Source organism: Rhinolophus sinicus, chromosome X, assembly GCF_036562045.2.
Source record: "Rhinolophus sinicus isolate RSC01 chromosome X, ASM3656204v1, whole genome shotgun sequence".
NCBI lineage: Eukaryota > Metazoa > Chordata > Mammalia > Chiroptera > Rhinolophidae > Rhinolophus > Rhinolophus sinicus.
The window spans coordinates 39,491,224-39,516,100 of record NC_133768.1 but is presented as its reverse complement, the minus strand read 5'-3'; the positions used below and the strand labels follow the sequence as shown (position 1 = coordinate 39,516,100).

Sequence of the window (24,877 nt, the reverse complement as noted above, 5' to 3'; positions counted from 1 at the left end):
CTGTATCCATGCTCATATATTAGATGTAATTGAATGATTGTAAATAGATATAGGCTGAAATTATGCAAATCAATTCGATAATATTGGATATATTTCTAGAAAGTTGGGTTAAGATTTGAAATATTTATTTTGTTACTGTATTTCTGAATTTTTCACTATAATCAAGTATTACATTTTTATTTTAAAATTATAAAATATATATTCACAAGTTATTGTTACTGGAAAACTGCATATAACAGTACATAGAGAAGTGAAAAAGTATGATCCAAAATGATGAATACAAGGGAACCCAATTTTATAAAAATACATTTATGTAAATATAAACATGAACATTTAGAAATACATAAATGTAAAGTACAGAAATGAGACATTGCTAGGATGTTGGGTTTATGTTGCCATTTATTTCTACAACATAGTTCTTTCTTTTCTTCAAAACTTGCAAAAAGCATGGATGACTTTTCTAAAGGTTAGAGAAAACACTATTGTGAGATGATGCCCTCCTCCAGGCCTTTAGCTTCCAGGATTTCCTGACAACACGGGAAATTTGCAGGACCTAATGTGGAGTTAACTAGTGCGGACTCACAAAGCCTAGGTAAAGTAGAAATGGAATTCCAGAAATGATGTGTAAGTTTGCAGTTTAGACCTCAGATTGATTTCTGATTCGAAGAAGAAAGGCAAGTGCAGCAGTAGTGAGCAGGTTTCCCCGTAAACCAGGCAGCAGGCAGCCAGCTTTCCAGAAGGATAGGTGGCATTGTTTTCAGACCCGAAGGGTGGAAGAAAAGGGCATGTAGATGGGGGTGGGGTGAGGGAGTATAGGCTTCTTGGCATTTCTGGAGCAACACTGTCCCCAAGAGGAACCTCTGACAAAGCATCAAGCCATGTGGGAGAACAGGATGAACCTGCAATACCAAAAAGAAAGGAAGGCTTTGTTAGAGTGGAAAGTCCAGGAGTCCTGAGAAAAGGCTCCTGAAGACAAAGCTGAAGATGGTCCCGCTGATTAGAGATGGGACAATTCGAGCATCAACAAGGATTATAATTTCAATGGCTCGAACCCCATTGAATATAAACATGCTTAAAATCCACAAGTTCACAACGACACAAATAAAGGTGGCTCATTAGTCACCTTTGGAAGATGCTTGGAAAACAACTCTTTATACTGAAAACTGGTAAATACAGGGAAAGAATCAAGCATGTAACCTGTTTTTCTTATACTAGCCAAAAAGTTGGCTAGGGGAAATTCTCCTTTATAGATATATCAGGGCTAATGAATGAAGAAGGAATTAGAGATCAGAACATTCTATTTTGTAATCCCTTGTGAATAAATGGATCTAGGCACTGCTTATCAATGACTGATGGCATCACAAAGAGAGAGAGGACCTACAGTATGTGCCTAATTATGGAGGCACGGGGCATCCTTATGAATATATATATTCAAGGTAATGTGAAGGCTGAGTGATATTTAACAATATTTAGGAATTATTAGTTTTTAGCTGAGAAAATGTTATTGGGGTTAGATTTTCTAAAGAGTCCTTATCTTTCGGGAACACATACTGACATTTTCTACATGAAATAATATGATGTCTGGGATTTGCTTCACAATATCTGAGGGTCCACTATGGGTGGGGTGGGATATAGATGAAATAAGATTAGCCACGAGTCCATAACAGTTGGAGCTGGGTGATGGGTACGGAATGTTCATTTTGCTGCTTTCTAGACTTTTGTGTATGTTTCTCATTTGCCAAAATAAAACTAAAATTTGATTACTGGAATTATGCTTTTTACAAGTACAGTGCCCTTAATCGAGGGCTAGCGTTAAACATACACAACATACTACTTTAATTATATAATGTGTATACACAGATCTTGCATGAAATATGACTCGATGACGTTTTAGAGGTCCTAGTTTCATACAATCCTGAGTCATGTCACCAGTGGGAGCCAATTCCCAAAGCCATGGCACCCACTTACTGTTAAGGAAACAGCAGTTCAAAACACAGTCAGAGGTTCTCAACTTGCCCTGAACCATTTCATAGTTAATTGCACATGTAGGAAATTCAGGTTTTAACCACTTGTGAGAAATGAAGTTTCTATCCTCACTCAGCAGTGTTAGCTGTTAGCGTTACTTAAAACCCTTCAATGACTCCCTGCCAAATAGAAGACACACTCCTTCCTGTAACCTGTAAGCCTACCTACTTCTCCAGTCTCATCCCTCATCAAGTCTGTCTTGTACTATACACTCTGACAACAACTATAATCACAGTAGCCAACACTTACTGAGTGCTTACTATGTGCCAGTCACTCAGTGTTTTAAATACTCTCCACATATTAGTCCATTCATCCTCACAACAATCCATGAGGTAGGTACTATCATCCCCATTTTACAGATGAAGTAACTGAGGCACAGAGTGGTTGAATAACTTGCTCAGAGTCACACAGGAAATAAACAGCAGAACCAAGATTTGAACCCAGGCTATCTGGCTCCAGAAGCTCTTTTCAGTTCTCCCAGAAATGACATAGAATTCTAGGTCACCCATTTGCCCACACCCCATATTTGGCCTGGAATTGTAGGCAAAAACTTACTCATTTTTTTTTTAAAGACATTGCGTGTAAGTCCCCTTCTCTCTGTAGCAGTTCTGGTTCTCCCTTAGGTAGACAAGACTTCATGACTTCCCTCTCTTTTTGTTTTCTAAAACAAAAGTAAACTAACAAAAAATTTAAGACATTATGGTTAGCAGAGTGGGCCAAAGTCAGGCTCTCAATATAGTTTTGCCTCCATAAAATTATATTTCTACTCTGGAAAATTTCAAACATATAGAAAAGTAGAGAGAATAATATAATAAATCTCCATGCATTTATTATCCCATTTCAACAGTTATCAATTCACAACCAATTTTGTTTCCTCTATAGTCTCCACCTACTTCCCCCTCCCTACTGGATTATTCTGAAGCAAACCCAGATAGCATATCATTTCACCCATAAATATTTCAAGATGTGGCTCTAAACTATAACTCTTTTGAACAAGTTAGCCATACATCATTATCGTATCTCAAAAATTCAACAATAATTCTTTAGTATCAATTAGCTAGTCAGTTACTCTCTCTGTTTATTCTCCAGCTTTCAGAATAATGTTCTGGTTTACCAGCATCCTCCAAAGGTGGCCAATTACATTTTTTAGCATCATTATGATCTCATGGGTAGTTCAGGTATTTCAATCCATTGCAGTTATTCTTTTTGATGCTCAAATCACTCCATCTTCGGCCAGTGAGGGCCTTTTACGCTTGGTTGATGTGACCCCAGTAATCTTCCATAACTTCCTTACTTTAGGGTATACAAGACTTTTAAAATAGAATATAATTATATCACATAATAATTATTATATTTACATGGTTTCAAATACAACAATAATATGGTATATTCAGATCTAGCTTCTCTCCCTGTCTCCACCCCTTTCTTCCCTCCCTCCCTCTTCCCATAGGAAACCATTTTATCTTCCCTTTTTGACTTAAAAAACAAACAGCTATTTATATATTTTTAAATTTTATCCTTCCATTAAAAATATGTAGTTAGCTACTTTTTATATTTAAAAAATAACTTCCTAGCAATGGAATTCTTGGATCAAAACATGTATAAATCGAAAACTTTGATAAATATTGCCAAACTTCCTCCAAAACTCTTGTTTAATTTTATACTTCCACCTACTGTATATTATCACATTTCCTTATACCCTTGTCTACACTGGATATTAGAAAACATAAATTTTTATCAATCTGAAAAGTGAAAATAATATTTCATTGTTTGGTTAGACTTTCTTATGAATGAAGTTGAGCATATTTTCACATATTAATTGGCTATTTATCTTTCTTTTTTGTGAACTTTCTATTTATGTCTTTTGTCTGTTTTCTATCCATTTTTTGTCTTTTCTTATTGATTTATAAATTAAAGAAATTAACCCTTTCCTTTGGGTTCTGGACCCAATTCCATTGTGGGGAGGGAGGGTTTCCTCACACATCAAACAAGCGATTCATTGACACAAGCTGGTTGTCCCACAATTCAACTCAATTCTGACACTATCTACGGAGAGATCGCATCCGATTCCACAGGTTTAAGGGCTCAGACCAAGACTGCCCCGCCTGCCAACTTCAGACACCAATTACCAGACCAGGTTATCAGCAATGTTTCTGATCGACTGGCTATAAATTGGAGATTCCCACAACCCCCAACCTGGGTTTGATTAATTTGTTAAAGTGGCTCACAGAACTTAGAGAAACATCACTTACTAGATTACCTCTTTATTGTAAAATGATATAACACAGGTACAGCCAGATGGAAGAGATAGGGCAAGATATGGGAAAAGGGCAGAGGCTCCATGCTCTGAGTGCACCGCTCTCCCCAAATTTCCTCGTGTTTACCAAATCGGAAACTCTCCAAACCCCATCCTTTTTGGGGGGAATTTTATGGAGGCTTCATTACAGAGGCATGACTAATGAAATCATTGGCCTTTGGTGATTGAACTCAATCTCTCTAGCCCCTCTCCCATCTCCGGAGGCCAAGGGGTGGGAAAGTTCCAAGTCTCTAATCACTTGGTTGGTTTCCCCTGGCAACCAACCCCCAGCCTTAGAGATTTCCAAAATCACTTCCTTTACATAACAAGAGATACCTTTATCACTCCATCACTCAGGAAATTCCAAGGGTTTCGGTAACTGTGAGCCAGGAACTGTGGACAAAGACCAAATATAAATGTGTAAGAGAAATATAAATCACAATACTACACCCTTTGTCTCTCAAGTATTGAAAATATTTCCCACAGTTTATCATTTTCCTATTGATTTTGTTTTGGGTATATTTAGGAACTTTTCAACTATATCTTGTAAATTCTATCTTAAACTACGGTTTTGCTCTGAGATCAGATTTAGCTATATCTTATACATTTTGATATGCAACATTTGCATTACAGAAAGATTTTTTCAATATTATTACTCTAGATGGTCTGCAAATTTTGGTTTATTTATACATTGATGTAAGAGTAGCTTAGTAGAGATATTAAAAAATTTTCTAAGCTATTGGAGTTTTGAGATTTTTGTTTTTGTTTAAAAGAAATCATCAAATATATGGTGATGGAAGGAGAACTGACTCTGGGTGGTGAACACACAATGGGATTTATAGATGATATGATACAGAATTGTACACCTGAAATCTATGTAATTTTACTAACAATTGTCACCCCAATAAATTTAAAAAAAAAAGAAATCAAAGTTTATTGCATTATGGTCAGAGAATATGGTGTGTATCCATTCTTCTTTTTTGAATTTATTGAACTTTTGTGTCCTACGATAAGGGTCAATGATTATTAATGTTCCATAGTCACCGACAAGATGTATTCATGGATAAGAAAATAAGCTTGCTAGAGCTTTATTAATTATACTGTTTTGCTGTGTCTACTAGGTCTATCCTAGGCTGACAAAGGTTAAGTTAAAATCTGCTGCTGTTGTGTTCCCATTATCTATTTCTCTCATTTCCTGGAGGTTATACTTTTTGCATCTTGCCATTTTATTATTTAGTACATTCAGATTTATGACAGTTATAGCGTTGTTATGAACTGTTCCCTTTAGCACTGTAAGTGCTCGTGGAGTCATTCTGGATCTCCAGTGTTAAACTTTAAACAATGTCATACTTAGCTTTCTGGCCATGACATGTTTTCAGTTAGTGTTCATTTGTGCACTCCTTTTCTTTAGGCTTCCAAGAATCCAACTACTGCAAATATAATAACGTTATTAGTGCTGGAGGTTTGTTACAAGGATTCATGAGACTATGGTAAGATCGGGAATATTCTTTTTTTTTTCTTTTTCTTTTTTTTTGTTTTTGCTAATAATAGATGACATTTATTGATGTGATAGCATTACAAAAACTGATTGAGGCATATGCCATTAGTATCATTCCTACTTCACAGATAAGATAATCTTATCCTTGAGGTAAGATGCAGAGATGTTTACCTGACAAAACAGGAAGATCCAGAATTTGAACCTAGAACAATGTAACCACAAAATCCCAGATGTTAAACACCTGCACTTCAGGAATATTCTTATCGGTTTATCATCCACCCAGTGATTTGGAATTCCATCACTTCCAAAGCTGATGGCTTAGAGCAGCCCCAGAATAACAGCATCAGTGGGAAATCATCCACATTCATATGGCCCTTAGTTCAGTCCTCTGTTCCCTGACCATTTATATTTAATGCTGGTTGTCTTTTTTTCCAGCACTAACTGAGCCAGACATCATGAAAAAGGACTTTAATTACATTAAATTGTTCAATCTATTGAACAATTTGGTGAGAATATTATCATCATCATAACTTTTACAGATGATGAAACCAAGACTTAGAGCATTAATTTCACCAAGGGTAAACATTCATTTAAAACAGTCTTCAAATATTTATTAAATAGCTGCATAGGTCATGCCAATAAGAGTTTCGGATCCAGAAGTCAAATCCAGCTTGAACTTCAAATTGTCCAAAGCCCATTGACTCAACTGATGTCCACCATGCCTCCCTCTCATGTCACTTCCCAAAGAGAGGCTTTGATCACAGCCACACAATATGGTGCCTCTATTGGCATGGGTTATTAGTCTGTTTCCATGTACGGCTGCCTCCTGCTAACCCTTCAACTTCTGGTCTTGTCAGCTGGGGCCCAGACAGGTTAATTAGCATGTTTTTAGGTAGACAGGGAGGTCCATGGTGGAATTAACAAAAGATAGCCATATTCTGAAACTCCAGGTTTTGAAATCACTCCTTCGCTCCAAGACAAAATGTAACAAGGCCTTGAGGTTAATTATAAAATTACTTTTGGCCTGACAAACAGATCTGATAGATAAGAATAGGTTATTTTGCTAATCCCTTCAGGATGGGCTAACAGAACAAACCTAGTAGACAAATTCCATTAAAAGGCGCCAGCTGGGGCGGCTGGATGGCTCAGTTGGTTAGATCACGAGCTCCGAACAACAGGATTGCCGGTTCAATTCCCACATGGGCCAGTGAGCTGCGCCCTCCATAACTAGATTGAAGACAACAAGCTGCCGCTGAGCTTCTGGAGAGGCGGCCGGATGGCTCAGTTGGTTAGAGTGCAAGCCCTTAACAACAAGGTTGCTGTCATGCAGGGTGTCATGCGGGGGTCTCTGGTCCTGCTCCCCACATAAGAACGCAGGACATGGTGAGACCAAAAAGGAACACCCACGGAGCCATAGATAGGGGTCATACCACTATAGTCTCGCTGGCGGCTGGGTTGGAGACACAGGAAGCAGGAGCCACACTATCCGCAACCTGCCGTCCACTTCTCTCTGCCAACCAACCTCATTTGCCAGCTGCAATCCACAGTGCTAGCTGCAATCTGCGCTTGCTAGCTCAGCCATCATCTTCTTGCTAGCCCCCATTTTTCTGCTAGCATAGCCACGGCAGTTATATTAGTGGCCAATGGCTCACTGGTTACAGCTGACGGCCAACTAGCCACAGGTGATGGCCATCCAATCACAGTTGATGACCATTAACTACCCGAGTGAGCACCTTTCCACGTGAGGCCGAGAGCCTGGAAACTGCACTCCTGGCTCTGTGCCCACAGTTGCAGGTTTAATTCCCGCATGGGATGGTGGGCTGCACCCCCTGCAACTAAGATTGAAAACAGCGACTGGACTTGGAGTTGAGCTGCGCCCTCCACAATTAGATTGAAGGACAATGACTTGGAGCTGATGAGCCCTGGAGAAACACATTGTTCCCCAATATTCTCCAATAAAAAAATAAATAAATACCTTAAAAAAAAAAAGGCGCCAGCTCTCCTGCCCCAACCAAGCAAGGGAAGGTATAAAAGTAAGAGCTTTTGCCTCAGTCACGGGGCACCCCCATTTGGGACCCCCTCCCGCTCGGGAGATCTGACACTTTGCTTTCAATAAACTATCTTCTTTTTAAAACTCTTTGCCTCTCCCTGGTCCATGTTTCCATTCTTCGGCTTCACGAGACACGATCCCGGCACTCACTCACTCACAAGTCCCCTACATCATTTGGGGACTCAGAGAGAAATAGTCCTACATCAGGGCCAAGGTGGCAGGAAGGTTCTTAATCAACGGGGAAAGAACCATTTTAATCTGGACCACAAGCACCAAATGGGACCTCCTGCTTCCCAGGAAGCAATGTAATTGGCAGCCATTTCAAGACTTCCAGAATCTGGTATAGAGCTTGTGCAGGAAAGAGTTAACAGCAGGCCTGAGACTTGTCCTTAGAAAGGCCTGCTTGCAAGGTTGGCCCTTGGTTAGTGTTATGGACTGAATTGTAGCCCCTTCCCCAAAAGTATATGTTAAAGCCCTAACCCTCCAAAGTGACTATATTTGAGGATGGGGACTTTAAGGGGGAAATTAAGGTTAAATAAGGTCATAAGGGTGGGGCCCTAATCTAATACCGTGTTTCCCCAAAAATAAGACCTAACTGAAAAATAAACCCTAGCATGATTTTTCAGGATGACTCCCCCTGAACATAAGTGTGGGGACAGAGCCCCAGAAAGTAGTTTACAGGCTCTCGGCCTCACATGGAAGGGTGCTGGCTCGGGTGGTGGATGGCCGTCGGCTGTGGCTGACTGGCCGTCGGCTGTGGCCGGTTAGCCCTATTGGCTGCTGGTATAACTGCTGCGGCTACGGAGGAGAGCCGAGGACTGCCGAGGATTGCCGAGGAGCCGAGGAGAGCCGAGGAGAGCGGAAGAGAGTAGAAGAACAGAGTCAAGGTGAGTGGAGGAGAGTCGTTGGTCGGTCAGTTGGCGGAAAGGTGGACGGCAGGTCGCGCGTCCGGTGGGCTCAGCCTCCAGTGAGACCATAGTGGTATGACTCCCCTACCTATGGCTCCGTGGGTGTTCCTTTTTGGCCTCACCATGTCATGCGTTCTTGTGTGGAGACCCTGCAGGCCGCCCTGCCTGACAAATGGTGCAGCGAGCAGGGACTCCCGCATGACAATAAGCCCTAACGTGTCTTTTGGAGCAAAACTTAATATAAGTCCTGGTCTTACTTTCGGGGAAGCACAGTAGAACTTGTCCTTATAAGAGGAAGAGACCCCACAGATCTCTTTCTGTCCATGAATGCACAGAAGGAAGGCCACGTGAGGACACAGTGAGAAGGCAGCCATCTATAAACCAGAGAGTCCTCACCAGAAACCAATCCTAGTGGTATTTGATCCTGGATTTCTAGCCTCCAGAACTGTGAGAAAACAAATTTCTGCCGTTTAAACCACCCAATCTGTGGTATCTTGTATGACAGCCTGAGCTAATACAGCTGGCATCTGGGAACCCAGATTTTGCGAGGGTTCCCACCGCTCTCTAAATGATGAGTGGCTCACTGTACCTAAACTTTATACAAACACTGTGGTTTATGCTGAACACCTGCTTTCCTTCTGGCGCTCTAGGACTTTGGTACACACTAGCCAAAGCGTGCCTATGTGACTGGCCCCCGATACATCTTGGACTCTTTGGCTCAGTCAAGTTTTCCCGTAGACAATATTTTAAATGTGTTGCCACAGTTCATTGCTGGAGGAATTAAGTGTGTCCTGTATGAAACGTCATAGAAGCTTCTTCCTGGTTCCCTCCAGACTTTGCCTGTGTGCCTTTTCCCTTTGCTGATTCTGTTTTGTGTCCTTTCACCGTAATAAATCACAGCTGTATGACTACATGGAATCCTGTGAGTCCTCCGAGCAAGTCATCAAATCTGGGGGTGGTCTTGGGGACACCCAACCCAGAGCCTCTCCTACAGAGTACCATGCCTTCATTCTAAAGCCACTCTGTTCATTGCTTTACTGTCCGTATTGCTGCCAGCAACTCGGGGCAGGGTCCTTGCCTTAATCACCATTGTATTCCCAGCGCCTGGCACAGAAGAGGCTCTCAGTAAATGTCTGCTGAGATTTTTTTCTTGTCTTAAAATAACAGAAATTTATTCTCTAACAGTTCTAGAGGCTAGAAGTCTGAAACGAAGTTGTTGGCAGGGCCATACTCCCTTTGAAACCTATAGGGGAGGATCCTCTCTTGCCTCTTCCAGCCTCTGGTGGTTGCCAACAATCCTTGGTGGTCCATAGCTTGCAGACACATAACTCTAACTTCTGCCTCCACAGTTACATGGCATTCTCCCTGTGTGTGTCTCTGTCTCTTTTCATAAGGATACCAGTGAGTGGATGTGGGGACAGAGCCCCAGAAAGTAGTTTCCAGGCTCTCGGCCTCACATGGAAAGGTGCTGGCTCAGGTAGTAAATGACCATCAACTGTGATTGGATGGCCATCAGCTGTGGCTAGTTGGCCGTCAGCTGTAACCAGTGAGCCATTGGCCACTAATATAACTGCTTGAGGCTACGCTAGCAGAAAAAATGGGGGCTAGCAAGAAGATGGCGGCTGGGCTGGCAAGCGCGGATTGCAGTTAGGATGGCGGGTTGCGGACAGTGTGGATCCAGCCTCCATTGAGACTATAGTGCCGCCAGCGAGAATATAGTAGTATGACTCCCCTACCTATGGCTTCGTGGGTGTTCCTTTTTGGCCTCACCATATCCTGCGTTCTCATGTGGGGAGCGGGAGCAGAGACCCCGCATGATTCCCTGCATTACAGTGGATATAGGGCCTACCCTAATCTTCTATGACCTCACCTTAACTTACATCTTAATTAGATCTGCAAAGACCTGATTTCCAAATAAGGTCACATTCACAGGTACCAGGGGTTTGGACTTAAATATGTCTTTTGGGGGGACATAATTCAACCCACAACAGTCTGTTTCAGATGTATCAAGATGCCTCATTGTTCAATGATTATTGACAATAACTTCTAATTTTCACTGAGCACTTACTATGCTGCTGGCACTGTGCTAAGTATTTTATATGCATTATCTCATGTGATTGTCTCTCTACAATATAGACACTATTATTATCCTCATGTTACTCTAGAGGAAACAGGCCCAGAGAGGTGAAGCAACTTGCCCGGTATTTCATGGCAGATTATAATCTCCAGAAATGGTCACAGCAATATTTCAGGTCCCACGTGCCTTTCCAGAAACTTGTTGCTCCCCATGAAGAAGCAGAATATATTTTTTCTCCATCTGAACTTGGGGAGGACCTTGTGACCGTCTCAATGAATAGGATTTGGGAGAAGAGACGCTACATCACTTCCAAAACTAGGTCAGGAAAGGTGATGCAACTTCCACCTCTCTCTTTCAGGATGCTTGGCCTTGGAACCCAGCGACCATGCTGTGAGGAAGCGTGGAGATGCCCACATAGAGACGAACTGAGGCCCAGGCTACAACCACCATTAGTCACCACACACGAATGAGGGAGCCTTTAGATAATCAAGCCCCTGGCCTTTGATCTTCCATCTGAGGCCCCAGATATGGAGGGGCAGAGACAAGCCATCATTGCTGACACATTCTGTCTGAATTCCAGACCTATATCATACAACCGTGAAGTTCAGGTGTAGTTCGACTTTAGACAAGGCTGGATCCAAGGGCTCGGATAATAATACCACCAACATTCAGAATGCCCACATGCCTCAGCTTTGCCTTCTCTGTGTTGTCTTCATTTTCCAGCTCTTCTTGGGCTTCCCTGGCAACCTCTGGTTCTCCATAGCAAGTGATTTTTTTAAATTAAAATTTATTGGGGTGACAATTATTAGTAAAGTTACATAGCTTTCAGGTGTACAGTTCTGTAATACATCATCTATATATCACATTGTGTGTTCATCACCCAGAGTCAGTTCTCTTTCCATCACCATATATTTGATCCCTTATCAAGTGATGTTTTTGAGATTCATTTACATTATAGCATACATTAATACTTCATTCCTTTTTATGGCTGAATACTATTCCATCATAGGGATAGAGCACATTTTATTTATGTATTCATCAGTTGAAGCACCTCCTTAAATTTTGCGCTCTAGGTGCTATGTTCATCTCATCCTAGCCCTGGGAGGTGATTCCAAGGAGCAGTAAAGCCTACAGTGGGTATTCCTGATGATGGGCAGGTGGCTCTCCTCCAATCCCTGATGCAGGGACCCTAGCTCCTGACATCTCTTGGCTCCACCTTCTCCACCAACCTGCATAAGAGCTCTGCTGAGTCTTTAAGTGAGTCAGTGGAAAGCAACCGCTGTACAAAAACATACACAACCACTTAGCCAGATTAGCTGGGAGTAAAACAAGAATAAACTCTTTGCAAGTTTTATTATACTTTTTTAATTATAGTTTTTAAATGCAATTCATATTTTAAATATATCCAATTACTCATGGTTACTGAGAATTATTGAATAGTTCTTTGGGGGGGCTTTTAAAATGACACAGACTTGTAATTAGTCCAATTTCTATACATATGGTAGCCGTTGACAAACTTAAACAAGATCTTTCCACTTCAGAAGGCTAAATATAGTCCCCATGTTTTCATCACTTCACCCCACCCTTGAACTGGAGACCTGATTTTTTAAGTTTTACTGAACAGTTTTAACCAATAGTGTTTGTACTAGTTATCTTTTGTTGTATAACAAGTTATCCCCAAAACTTCGTGGCTTGAAACCACAAACATTTATTATCTTACACATTTTTGGAGGGCCAGGAGTCCAGGAGCGCCTTAGTTGGGTGGTTCTGGCTCCAGCTCTCGCACAAGTGGCGACTAGGAGGGTGTTTGGGGCTGTTGTCTCACCTGAAGCCTCATTTGGGTAGGAGGGTCTGCTTCCAAGCTTACGGACACGGCTGTTGGCAGGAAGCCTTGGCTCCTCACCACATGGGCCCCTCCATAGGGCTGCTTGATATGTCCTCACGACATGGCAGCTGGCTTCCCCCAGAGCACGTGGTCTAAGAGAGAGGTGTGGGGGGGAAGAGGGAGGAAGAGAGGGGAGGAGAGACAGAGACAGAGACAGAGAGAGAAAGCTTTGTTGTCTTTTATGAGCCAGTCTTGGCAGTTACACACTGTCACATCCCTAAATTCTGTTCATTAGAAGTGAGTCACTAAGTCTAGCCCACTCTCATGGGGAGGGGAATTAAGCACCATCTTTTAAATGGAGGAAGATCAAAGAATTCACAGACATATTCTAAACCCAGCACACTATTACAAGATAACAGTTCTTGAATAAGTTCCTAATGAAAGATGATATGGAACTTAGTATACCTTGCCCCAAGCTACAAGCAGTTCAAGTAGGAACCCTGCTCCGGCGCTGAACTGCAGGGGGCCGCATGCTTTGGTGTGCCTTCCTCAATGTGGTCTAAAACTCCCTCTGGTGGCCGGAACTGGCTGGGGCCAGAAGTGATCCCCACTTCTCCTTTTTGATGTTCTCTCTTACCCTCTGTCCTGTGTATGGGGTCAGACAGATCCCCTGATGAACTCTGGTACTTGTACATATGGGGCTGTCCCGGGGCTCCATGGCTAGCTCCAGGGGGGTGACCTGGCAAGTGGATTGCTCCCACTGGCTGGTGTGGCTTTCTTTCACAGGATCTCATGAGACGGGAATCAGTATGGTGGTGACATGCTGATTTTGAGTGACTCATTCATGTCGTTTACAGGCCATTTTCAAAGCCCTAGGTCTGAACAAGCCACTGCCAACCTTTGGCTTTACGCCGCATGTGTGGACTGTGTATCAGCTCTCACCTGTCAGTATTCCAACTGTGGGGCCTCGTCTAGTCTAGAGCACCCAAAGGTGGCAGAGGTGGTGACAGGCGCCTTTACCCTGTCTGTCCCTCTGCTGCTGGCAGCTAGGAGTCATTTCCTTCACAGGCTCTGCACCATGTATTAGGGGGTCCTCTGGTCCATGGCTACCTGCTCCAACGACTTTCGTGACTATCGCTTCACACCTCCAATGGGCTCACTTGGCTCATCCACGTGGTGACATCATGCTCCCCCAGGTCCGTCTCAAGCTATGCCAGATGAATAATGGACACTCTCTGTACAAATGGGACTTCTCTTCTTACTTTGCCTTGGGCCCCTTGCTTTCCTCCCCACTGGTGGTATGTGGAAGGCAGGGATGCACTCACACTCGAAATAGATCTCATTCTAGGAATGCAGTGATTATTATTGAAAGAGTTCAAGAGAATACACAGTTACAAGATGTGTTTTTCTATATTTATGCTATAAAATTCCAAACAGGAAATTTCACATGACCAGAAAATAAAGTATTTTTCACATTTTCCTGCATACGTTGCATAAGGCTTGCTTGCTTTCGTGGTCCTTATCACCTTATCAACAAAGCACCATAACAACTTCTGAAGGAGGAGTCATTAGAAGCCAGTATTTATTGGCAGCCCAATGGATGATACAGTGTTACAAGTAAGACATAACCAGCATTAAAGAAATGGTATTAGGGACCTATAGAGGCAAGAAGATCTATATTTTCCCAGTACAAACAGGTTCTAAAGAGCCACGGCATTCTGAGTAACAATGGTGTTGCTACCTTCTTGAGGTGGGAGATAAAATTAGCCAGAAATGGCACATCTGACAATAAAGAACATAAGGAGATGGTTCCTGGACCTGAACAGGAAGAGATGGAGCCTGGACAACTACGAGGATTCCGTAAGTGCATTGATTGGACAGTAAACAAATACACAAGTACTACTCTGCACTGTTCTAAACGTGCATCAATAAATCACAACAGCTCCTATGGACCCATGATTCTGTAAAATATATATTTTTTAAAGATTTTATTGGGGAAGGGGAACAGGACTTTATTGGGGAATAGTGTGTACTTCCAGTACTTTTTTCCAACTCAAGTTGTTGTCCTTTCAGTCTTAGCTGTGGAGGGCACAGCTCAGCTCCAGGTCCAGTTGCGGTTGCTAGCTGCAGGGGGTGCAGTCCACCATCCCTTGCGGGAGTCGAACCAGCATCTTGTGGTAGAGAAGATATACTCCAACCAACTGAGCCATCCAGGAGCTCAGTGGCAGCTCAGCTCAAGGTGCCGTGTTCAATCTTAGTTGCAGGGGGCGGAGCCCACCATCCCTTGTGCGACTCGAGGAGTTGAACCAGCAACCTTGTGGTTGAGAGCCCACTGGACTATGTGGGAATGGAACCGGCAGCCTTCGGAGTTAGGAGCATGGAGCTCCAACTGCCTGAGCCACCGGGCCGACCCTGTAAAATATTTTTTAATTCAAATTGTTTATATAGACACAGGTCTTGAAAAAATGTTTGTCTAGGACCCCACACACCTAGAGGCAGTGTGGCAGGCAGCCTCTAAGACAGTCCCGCATGATCCCACTTGCTGGTATTCATGCCCTTGTGTAATCCTCTCCCCTTGAGTGTGGCCTGGGTGTACTGACTCACTTCTAACAAATAGAATATGGCAGAAATGATGGGATATCACCTCTGAGGTTAGTTTATAAAAAGACTGCAGCTTCCAACATAGACTTGCATTCCGCACTCCCCTCTCAATTGGAACCCAGACAATAAGTAAAGAAATACAGGCTATCCTGTTGGAAAGGCCACATGTAAAAGAGGCTCTGGAGGATGAGAGGGCCCATGGAGGAGAACTGAAACGCCTCAGCCAGCAGCCAGCACCAACCACCAGCCATGTGAGTGGCTTTCTTGGCAGTGGACCCTGCAGCTCCAGTCTAGCCTTCAGATGACTATAGCCCCACATGCAACCTCATGAGAAACCCTGAGCCACAACTATCCAGCTAAGCTGCACACAGATTCCAGACCAACAGAAACTGTGAGATAATAAATGTTTGTGGTTTTAAGCCATTCCAGGAAAATTTTTTTAGACAAAATGTCTTTAAGATCAATGATTAAGGCTATTTTCAAAGAAGCCAGTAAATACCACATCTGATCTACAAAAAAGAATAATTGTTTTACGAAGAAAAAAATCTTGAGATACAATATATAATAATTCTAAGACATAGTATACACAATATACCAAGATTAGCAAGTAAAGAGATTCTGTATGTTCTGGAGCAGGTTCTGAACATCTGTATTTTGATAAAACTTTATGGGTAAGTCTGATGTGTATTGAGAAACACTGGCCTAGAAGATGCTAGATTTAAATTAAAGAAGTAAGGTTGTGACCAAGTAAACATTTACAATAATAACTGAGATTGTGGCTGATAATTCTATACTGCTGTTGTCTTATATCACCAGGGAAAGTACCACCAGGACTGACAAATATAGTAAAACTCAACAGAAATATTTCATAAGAGTTTTGGTCAGTGTTTCCTTTAAGTTTCAACATACCGGGGGTGCCAAAAAAATGTATACACATTTTAAGAGATGTCAACACTTTGGTCAGTGTTGCTCAACCAGTTTACCATAATCAGAAGTATCTGGACGCTGATGGTAACCACTTTGAGCACCTCTTCTAATTGCAGAAGTCAAACGTAACTTGTATTCATCTTTTGTTATCGGTATAGATTGAGTATTACAATTTTAATACAGTTTTTTCCTTTCTTAAAATGTGTACACATTTTTTTGGCACCCTCTGTACTATGAAAAGCAAGGGCACAAATCTCCAGTGACTTCCCATAAAGCATACATTTCTAAAATATTTATGTTAGGGCCGGCCCAGTGGCTGAGGCGGTTAGAGCTCCATGCTCCTAACTCCGAAGGCTGCCTGTTCGATTCCCACATAGGCCAGTGGGCTCTCAACCACAAGGTTGCTGGTTCAATTCCTCGAGTCCCGCAAGGGATGGTGGGCAGCACCCCCTGCAACTAAGATTGAACACGGCACCTTGAGCTGAGCTGCCTCCCGGATGGCTCAGTTGGTTGGAGCGTGTCCTCTCAACCACAAGGTTGCTGGTTCAACTCCTCGAGTCCCACAAGGGATGGTGGGCTGTGCCCCCTGCAACTAGCAATGGCAACTGGACCTGGAGCTGAGCTGTGCCCTCCACAACTGAGATTGAAAGGACAACAACTTGAGTTGGAAAAAAGGCCTGGAAGTACACACTGTTCCCCAATAAAATCCTGTTCCCCTTCCCCAATAAAATCTTTTTTAAAAAAATTAAGAACATAATAAAGTCCATATAAAGCACAGAAAATTTTTCTGGAAAAACAGAGTCTTTGCTGTCTAGGCAGATTAGAGAGGAAGTAAAAAATAACCATTCATGCTGTGGGCGGTGGCAATAAACAGTAAACCAAGGAGATGAGCACACAAGTCCATCAAAATTGAACAAACTGTGATAGGAACACACCACACAGCTTCTTCCAAGACTCACATATTAGAGACCAAGGCTAATGAAATTCACTTTCCAAGTTTTGTCCTTCATTATTCTCTTTCATATTCTGGGACAAATTGGCACTTAACTTGAGGACAGATGTCAGAGGGCCCAGAAGGCCAGAACTAATTTCATAATAATACTAAGACATTAGTTATGTTAAACACACAATGCATTTATCATTGCTATCATCAAATGAATTCACAAATATTTAAAATTTTTCGGTCTTAATTTCTAACCTGGCAAATATCAAAAGCTACCATTCACATAAATCAAAGCACTTTGGGGTTTTCAGTAAGTCCTAAGACTGTCAAAGGGGGGCGGGGGACCAAAACGTTTGTGAAACACTGCTTTTACTTTAGTACCTTGTAAAACAAAAGTACATGCACAGTTGTATATCTCTGTCACTACTGCTTCTCAGTGTAGTTGCAACCACTTATATTAATTGTAACTTTTTACTAAAGTAACTAACTTCTGTTTCACAGAGGAAAAGGGGTAGATAATCGTGAATTGCCTTACCTTAATTATATGAACCTGGATTCTTTAAAAGTCTCTAAGTTCGTTTCTGAGAGAAGAGTCTTTTCAAGTATAGCACACTTAAAGTATTCAAAGTTTAGACAAACAGACACAGAGAGCTTAAATCTTCAGTTCATTGTTAGCCCTCAGTCAAGAGCTGCAAGATGTGCCCATTAACAAACCAGCTGCCTTTTGGTCTCTTGCCCAACATTTCATTCATTCATTCATTCATTCATTCATTCATTCATTCATTCATTCATTCACAGAGCTCACCAAATAGATCATAAAACCAAAACCCCAATCCTTGCTACCACCGATGGGCAATAACTTGGCTGCAAACAAACCAAAAATGAACATTTAACACAGCTGGATAGGCAGTATGGCCTGGTGTCGTGCGGGGAGGCCTGCGGGGTCTCAGCTCCCGCTCCCCACATAAGAACGCAGGACATGGTGAGGCCAAAAAGGAACACCCACGGAGCCATAGGTAGGGGAGTCATACCACTATATTCTCACTGGAGGCTGGATTCACACGATGTGCGACCTGCTGCCTGCTTTTCTGCCAACCAACCAACTCCCACTCCCCAGCGCAGTCACGGCAGTTATATCAGTGGCCAATTGACTAACAGGTACAGCTGACAGCCATCTACTACCTGAGCCAGCACCTTTCCACGTGAGGCCGAGAGCCTGGAAACTGCACTCTTGGCTCTGTCCCCACACCTGGCCTCAGCTATTTTCCCTTATTTGACCCATGTGAGGAGCAGGGTGAGCTGCAGCAGTAACATTTCCTTTTTCCTGCACTTTTGTTCTTGCCTGCTGCTAGAATAGCCCGTCTAAAACTCCACACGTCTCTCTTTGCACTCCTACCAAGAACCCACTGTGGCTCCCTCCTTCCTGTTACCATATGAATCCAGTTGATTATTTCCTCAGTTTCCACACCAGCCTGCCGTCTGTCTCAATATGCATTGAGACCATGGCTCTCACTGTGTTACAATCATCACAAGCGAGGCCAGGCGTGACGACTCTGAATCACTGGATGGATTCTCGGGGTCATTGGGAATGTCGGTTTCCTGAGGACAGATGTTCTCCTTGTTTTGTTCACTATTACATCCTGGCACAGTGCCTGGCACACTGTAAAGATTCAGTCAATATATGTCAGAAGAATAAATGAAATGACTCCCAAACGTTTAAGTGAGTCTGAGGTGACAGGCTCAGGACCACGGATTGAATAAAGGAAGAACTAGGATTTTATCTGGGTCCCCAGTTACTTACCAAGTGGTATCTGTTTCTTTTCATAGCCCCTTTCCTCATGCCTTTCTTGGCACTACCCAGAACCTTTTCAAGGAAGCACTCGTTGTGTAGCTGTCAGCTCCACAGCAGGGGGCCTCAGCTTTGGAGAGCCACCTCCCTGAGGTCATGCCCTGCCTGGGCCAACCCACATGAGACTGAGCTGGGCAGCAGTACAAAGCCTGGTATTTTCTCCCAACAGGGAGTGTTCTGCCAGGCAATGCTTGCTCCGGAGCTGCCGGCTGGGCTGCCAAGATTTTGTGGGGCCTGCACTGCAGGTCAACCGTCCGTCTGCCCAACCCTGCTTCCTCCTGGCTCCCTGCACAAGAATCAACCTCTAATAAACAAACATCTTATACCTCAAACTCCATCTCAAATTCTGCGTTCGCAGACCCACCTTGTGACATGGCTGTCCAGCAAAGGCCCAAATAAAATGCCCCAGTGCTCCCAGGGACCTTAACACTGAATCCACCAGGAATAACATGAGCTGGGGAAGCAGCTGAGCGGAATGACTACCTTGTTCATCAGCCAAATGTAGATATCTGACTACTAGTTGAAAGAGTCAATAAAACTCACCTGAGAAAATTGGAGGGCGTGGCGCAAGGTGAAAGGTGCAGGAAGTGTGTGAACTTCGATGGCACACACGAGTTTCTGTGAAACTCAGCCTGGCAAACCACGTAGGTGGAGTGCAGCATGAAAACACAGGGCTGGCTTTTATTCAGAACATGTTTCCATCTGGTTCTGAGAGAATAAAAAAGTCAAAAAGCCCAAGAAAACAGCAGATGGACGGCACTTTTCTGCATCTGGGAAATCAGTCCTCCAGGAGCTCCTGAAACATATAACATGCAGTGTAAAAAATAGTGTCGAACAGGTTGTTTTGCTTGAAAATATGAAGAATAGGAAGCGATGGTACTTGGCACTTGAATAATCTCTCTGACGGAAGAACGAGTAATATTGCTGTGTTGGGAGCTGACCAAATCAAGCCTGTCATGAAACGCTAGAGGATTGCTCTGAACAGATGGAGGAAACCGCCTTAGAGACCCTAGCAAAACCTCAGTGTGGTAGGAGGAGTTTGGTGGCCTCTTTTTTTTTTTAATAATTGTGTGCTATTTCTAATCATTATTACATCACGCTCTGAGATTATGGCCACTATAATAAGTTTTTTTCTTAATAACTTGAGGGTTTCTTGTGGTTCAGTAATTGAGCAGTGCACATCTTTTTTATTCAGATGAGACTGTGAGGTAGAATTTGACCATCAGTGACTTCTCCCTTTGAATAAGCACCTGAAGATGGACCTACCAGAAAAAACAAACAAACAAACAAGCTCATCGACACAGAGAACAGATTGGGGATTCCCAGAGGTGGGTATGGGAGAGGGGGATGAAATAGGTGAAGGGAGCCAAAGGTACAAACTTCCAGTTATAAAATAAAAAAGTCATGGGGATGTAATGTATAGCATAGTAACTATAGTTAATAATACTGTGTTGCATATTTGAAAGTCACTGACAGGGTATGTCTTAAAAGTTCTCATCACAAGAAAAAATACTCTAATTATGTGACATGATGGATGTTAACTAGATATATTATGGTGATCATTTCACACTATATATAAATATCAAATCACTCTGATGGATACCCGAAACTAATATAAACTATGTCAATTATACCTCAATAAAAAAGCAAAATAAATAAATAAATAAAAGAGATGGACCTAGGGTAGTCAAGTCAAGATCTATGAGATCAAGATCACTCTTTGTAATAGGAGTGTTCAGGGGCATACCTGCGGCCACTCACATTCACTGCAAGAGAGAACACCCAAGGCTATGAGAGTATCCTTTGTAGGGTCCAGGGTTAGGAAAATAGGTAGACCATGTGTCTACTTCCTCTATTTCCATTCATTATCCACTAACCCTAATTCATAGGCCTATTTCATTTTTTAACATCTGGTGTGGAGACTGCTAAACTTGTTCTAACCATATGGATAAACTGGCAAGATTCAGTTGATGGCCTTCTATTCCTTTAGCTAAAGGTTTGGTGTCTGGTGTGTGGAATGTAGAAATTCATGACTGTTATATTTTTAACTGACACATGCCTGGGTCAGTGCTCTAAACCAGGAGTGTGAACGGTGAAATTACTAACAAAAGCCCTTGTTTAAGGTCAGGCCAGAGGGACATTTGTAGTGGTAGCCTTATCAGGGGCCCAGTGGAAGGTAATACCACCCGAGGGGAATTGACAGTGGAAAAGTTAACAGGGACCATGGCTCAAAGTCAGATAAGAGGTATATTGATGGCAGAAGAGTTAATGCACAGGGTTCAATAATAGAATGAAAATCACTGGTGGTAGAATAAAGAGACCCAGATTTGAGGTCAGATAAGAGGGGCCAGGGTTTTAATCAGTTAACAATTGTTCTGTTAGAATACCTAGACAGAGAGGTATTGACGTTTGAAGAGTTAGCAAATGCTGGAACTCAGAATAGAGAGGCATTCATGGTATAATTGTTACAGAGCCCCTGGTTTAGGGTCAGAACAGAGAAATAGGGATGGGGACAATCAAATAAATATCTGGGTTTGAGGTCAGTCAAGAGGGGAATAGATTCTAGGATAGTTACCAGAGCCTGGGGTTTGTGAATGAGGTGTGAACACTCAGATTCTAAGGGCACTGATGTTGGAAGAGATAACTTTACAAGTTCAATGACAGACCCACAGGGCACTGGTGACTGACCGGTTATCAGAGGATCAGGTTTGAGGTCAAACCAGGAGGGAGTTGATGGCGGTGTAGTTAACAGAGGACTGGATTTGTGGACAGCTCTGGAGTGGAGGAGTAGGAGTATTTTGAAATAGTTTTGAAATGGCTGTGTTGGGTAATTAGACCAGTAGATCTTTGAATAAGGGAAGAGTAAATAAGTCCTGGTTAAGAATCAAACAGATGAGAGAGCAAGGATAGTGGAAGAGCTTTGATTAGGGATGAGGATGACACTGAAGGTGGAATTGTCAACAATAAAAGAGACCCTGGTTTGACAAGAGACCAGAAGGACATTGATGTTATAGTGGCTAATAGTGGATCGGCTCTGAGGTCAGACCAGTGGAGCATTGTGGTTTAAGAGTTAAAATGACCTGGATTCAAAGCCAGATCAGAGAGGATTGAAGGTTAAATAGTTAAAAAGAAGTCTAAGTGCAACCAGTGTGGCATTCTTGGATGAAGAATTAACAGAGGTCTAGGTTTGATTTGAGACTGGAGGGGCCTTTCAGTTAGAATATGAAATGAAGGCCTGGGTTCAAGATCATGCAAAAGGAGCAGGGATGGTAGGATACTTAACAGAGACCCCTGTTTTGAAGGCAGACCAGAAAGGTACTGATGGTGGAGTTGTTAACAGAGGAGGTCAAACCAGAGACATACAGACCTTGGAATAGTTCAAAATCACATCAGGGGACCTTGATGTTAGAATGGTTAACAGAAATCTCCAGTCACAGTCAGACCAGAGGGTCTATGATGGTGGAACAGTTTATAGAGGTCTAGGTTTGAGGTCAGGGCAGAGAGGCACCAGCAATGCAATAGCTAACAAAAGCTCTGGGTTTTGGTTGGATGAGGAAGCTGTCATGTTGAATTAGTGAAGAGACGCCCATGTGAGAATTCAGATCAAAGGGGGTCTTGATGGAGTAAAAACTAACAGTCTAGATTTGATGTCAGACCAGAGATGCCTTGATAGAGTTCAAGAAGGCCCAGTCAGAGCGGAAAGCAGTGATGGTGAGATATTAACCAGAGACTCAGGTTCAAAGTCAAACCAAAGAATAGTCAGCAGAATTTTAGTTTCAAATAAGGCCAGAGGGGTATTGATGGTGGAATAGTTTGTAGAAGCACAGGTTCCAGGTCAGAAGAGAATGGAAGTGATGATGGAATAGTTAACAGGCACATGGATCTGAGGTCTGCCCAGAGGGAATCAATGCTACAAGTATTACCAGTGCCCTAGGTTCAAGATCAGATCAAAGGGGTAGTTATAGAGGAATAGTAAATAGAGGCCAGGTTTGGAGGTAAGATCATAGGGGTACAGATAGTGGAATAGTTCACTGAAATCAGGCCAGAGGAGCATCGAGTGTGGAACAGTTAACAGAGGCTCAAGTTCAAGTTTCAGAACAGAGGAGCATTGATAATGAGTTAACTGAGGTCTGGATTCAAGGGCAAAGATTTATTGATGGTGGAATCGTAAGTAGAATCACAGTTTGGAGTTTAGACCACCATGACACAGATAGTGGAAAAGTTAAAAAGACTCAGGTTCAAAGTAAAATCATAGGTCTTGATGGTAGAAGCACTAACAGAGGCCCAGGTTTGAGGGTGGACTAGATGGATGCTGATAGTGGTAGAGTTAAAAGTGCCTGGGTTTGAGGTCACACTAGCAAGGCATTGGTGGAAGAAAGGTTAAGAGATGACTACATTTGAGGTTAGACCAAAGAGACGTGATTGTAGAATAGCTAGTTAACAGAGGCCTGGACTTAATGGCATTAATGGTACAACTGTCAATATAGAAGTGCAGATTGGAATTGACACCATAAGGGCATTGATGATAAAATAATTAATAGAGGCCCAGATTCAAGGTCAGGACTGAGGTCCCCAAGGTTGGAATGGAGCTAAAAGGCATTGATCACAATGAGCAGAATCCCAAATTCAAGGTCAGATCACAAGACAGTAGCTGGTGGAATATTACACAGAGGCCCTGGTTTGAAAATTGACCAGTAGTACACTGATGGGGTATTAATTAACAAAGGCCCAATTCAAGTTCAGATCAGAGAGGCTCTTGATGAAGTAGTTAAACACACAAGTGCAAAGTCAGACAAAGGGTATGGAACAGTTAATGGAGGCCTGAATTTGAGGCAACACTAGAGTGCCATTGATGGCGGAATGGTTAAGAGTTCCAGATCTGGTTAAACTAGAGGCACCGTGATAATGGACAAGTTTGCAGAGGCCCAACTTTGACTAATAAGATTATTTTTTTATTTGTTCATTATTTATTTCACCTTAGTCTGTAAATCAAGAAAAGGTATCATGAAGATGAATTTAAAGCAGAATGTCAACTCTTCCTCCTCAAAATTTGACAGGGAGGAAACCTCCAAAATCATATATGACAACATCCATGGTCAGCCATCTTGAATCCAGACTCAATAAAGAACATGGAGAGTGTGAAGAAAAGAAAGTATAAGAGAAAAATGAGGTTCTCCCAAATGATCTTGCCCATCCACTGACCTTTGTTGAATTGGAGCATCCTTTTGGTGTTGCAAACTGTGCACAAAAGACTTAACAAAGTATGCCTGCACTGTTTTCCTTGGAAAGGACTACTTCAAGGCTGGCCCTTGGCTGGCATCTGGATACTTAGACTTTGAAAGGGTTCTCATCACTCTGTAAATGTTAAGAGTAGCTCACTGTGCCTAAACTGTTCATACAAGCACTGTGGTTTATGCTACGCACCTACTTCCCTTCTGGGAGTCTGGAAGTTGGGTATGTGCCAGGCAGGGGCTGCCTATGTGATCAGCCTCCAATAAAAACCCTGGGTGCTGAGTCTCTCATGAGCTTCCACTTGGCAACGTTTTGCACATGTTGTCACAATGAAAGACTGGGGGAATTGAATGAGTCCTGTGTGACACCAGTGGGAGAGGATCCCTGGAAGCTTGTGCCTGGTCTCCCCTGGACTTCATCCTGTGGACCTTTTCCCTTTGCTGATTGATCTCTGTATCTTTTTGCTGGAAGAAATCACAGCCGTGTATACAACCATATGCTGAGACTGAGTCCTCCTAGCAAATCTTTGAGTCTGGGTGGTCTTGAGGACCTCCGACACACATACATACATGATCTTTTTTTAATTTAATTTTTTTTATTAGTTTCAGGTGTACAAAGCTATGTAATAGTTAGACATTTAAACCCC

At 42.6% G+C, this 24,877-nt stretch overlaps 1 long non-coding RNA gene across 1 annotated transcript; it reads right to left on the bottom strand.

The window, feature by feature from the left end:
* Positions 1-381: 381 nt before the first annotated feature.
* On the bottom strand, positions 382-19,239 carry LOC109436076 (uncharacterized). Its single transcript, XR_002136047.2, has 5 exons — positions 18,952-19,239; positions 12,680-12,831; positions 4,658-4,714; positions 2,581-2,702; positions 382-899 (listed from the first exon to the last, which is right to left on the bottom strand). It is a non-coding gene; the product is annotated as an uncharacterized LOC109436076 (long non-coding RNA).
* Positions 19,240-24,877: the final 5,638 nt, after the last annotated feature.